The 2,185-nt window shown below is 53.0% G+C and overlaps 1 protein-coding gene across 1 annotated transcript in view; it reads left to right on the top strand.

Annotated features, from left to right (window-relative positions):
- Nucleotides 1–2,185, top strand: part of FBXO16 (F-box protein 16) — a 32,387-nt gene that overhangs the window by 21,702 nt on the left and 8,500 nt on the right.

Genomic DNA, 2,185 nt, shown 5'->3' with positions numbered 1-2,185 from the left:
GACACTTCCAGGGATCCAGGGGCAGCCACAGCTTCTCTGGGAAATCCATCCCAGCCCCTCCCCACCCTCCCAGCCAAGAATTCCTTCCGAATATCTCATCTAAATCTCTCCTTTTTTTTAGTTTAAAACTGTCCCCCCCTTGTCCCATCACTGTGATGAACAAAGATTTGTCATCTCTTTCTTCCTTTGCCCTTTTGGGACAAGCCTTTCTCCAACGTGGTCCCTTCCCCAGCAGCATCAGAACAGCCCCACTGAGAATTCCCAGCTCAGAACTTCTCCCTGCTCAGCCAGAAAAAAAAAAGTGGAACATGGCAAGTGGAACAAGCTACAGTGAATTCTTGATTCCACAGGGGAGTGGAGACGGAGGGAGTCCTATAAATGGTAACACAAGACATATTCTTCGGGCTCTAAAGCCATAATTGGCCGTTCAGCTTTGAAAAAAAAGGCAACCAGCAGATTTCTGGGGAGCAGCTGGGGGAGGGTTGGGCCTGGATGGTGCTGGTGCTTCGTGTCACTGGGGAGAAGAACCATCACACTGTCCCAGAAAATGGCAGAGAGGTGTTCATCTGCAGTCTGGGTGATAATTGAGAGGTTTTGGGTTTTTTTTATTTATTTTTTTCTGACGGATTTCTTGGCTTCTTGCTCAGCAAGTAACGAGCCCGTGCTCCAAAAACAGAGTGGCAGCAACCACGGGAGGAGATGGGGTGGAACGAAGGAGATGGGACGGAGAATCCCCCAGAATGTGCTCTGGGAGGTTGGTTGGTTGGGCTGGCACAGTGTGGGAAAAGCTTGGCAGTCCCTGAGCAGCGAAATTAAGAGCAGAGATGATCGGATGCACAGCCCAGGGAGTGGTGAGGTGGTAGAGGAGAGACCCAGGATTGCAAATTCCCAGAGATCAGCAAGGATTTGTCTCTTTGGGCACGAAGAAATATTGCACAGGGGAAGGGAGAGAGTGAAGCGAGGGAGGAAATGTTCCTGTGGGACTCTGACCTGCCCCCAAGGGACCAGGAGGGGCCTTTTTCGGTCCTGGTTCTGCTGGGAGGAATCTGGGGCTTGTGCTGCCAAGAAACCAAAAGATTTGCTTCCCTCAATGATGGATTCCAACCCCAGCCCTGCTCTGGATCCCTGCCAGGACCGTGTCCTTGTGTCCCAAGAAAGGGCCCTGATAACTCTCACGGCAACAGCTCGGCCCAAAATTCAACCTCCTTCCCCGCCTCTCCCACGCCAGCTCTCCCGGGCTTCTGGAAGGCAGCACTCATTCAAGTGGGATAATTTATGGACGTAGGCTGGCCCTAAAAAACAAGTTGCATATTGTCCCGGAGTGTTTACCCAACGAGAAAATAATTACTCGCGGTTAATTGTTCCGTGGGCAGCCCTGACAAAGGGGGGCTCCGCTTGCTCGCTCGCTCTCTCGCGTGAGAAGGACGTGGCTGTATCCCTGCCCTCCGGAATCCCAACGCTTGGCTCCCGCTTTTCCCAGTTCTCTGGGCCTGCTGGGCTCGTGGGGGGGTGTAAATTATTCCTGAAGGGAAAGGAAAAAGGGGAGGAAAAGGGGGTGAGAATCACCGAGTTCAGGGCTGGGCGGTGAGAGAGCTGCCGTTCCCACGCGGGGAGAAACCCGTCCTCATTCCCTGCGTTTTCCAGCCCCTTGGAATGGGACTGTGGTGGGGAATGCAGCAGGGGGAGAGGTTGATGCCCTCACTTCCAACCACGAGGCCAGGCCTCCTTTCTATCTAAAGGTCACAGGGTGGGAAAGACCCTCAAGGTCGAGTCCACCCATCGGGCCCACCTGGATGAGCAGTTCGATCCCCGCTGGAATATTCTGGATTGAATTTTCTCCCTTGGATGTCGGTGCTTGTAAACAGGTTGCAGTTTCCCTCCATTTCTTATTTGAAAGAATTGGAATTCGTGGCTCTGGACCTGCAGCTGGGCTGGGATGAGGGAATACCAGGCTGGTGGTGGCTGATTTTGGGGATGTGCTGTGTGTTGTAGGGGTGGATCCTGCTCCTTCACACAGGAGAAATGTTGCTTTCTGAGTGTTTCCACCCCTCCTATCCGTGATTTTGGGCTCCCACTGTGCTTTCCAGCATTCCTTCCAGGAGCCCAGAGACACTGGGAGGCACAACAGGGAATTTGCTGCCTGAAAATTCCCTAATTCTGTCCTGTGGGATTGGAATGTGGAAGG

This window comes from Empidonax traillii, unplaced genomic scaffold (assembly GCF_003031625.1).
Source record: "Empidonax traillii isolate 1590-97213 ecotype Southwest subspecies unplaced genomic scaffold, ASM303162v1 scaffold1060:size1239554, whole genome shotgun sequence".
Lineage (NCBI taxonomy): Eukaryota > Metazoa > Chordata > Aves > Passeriformes > Tyrannidae > Empidonax > Empidonax traillii.
This window is presented reverse-complemented; position numbering and strand designations above follow the sequence as displayed.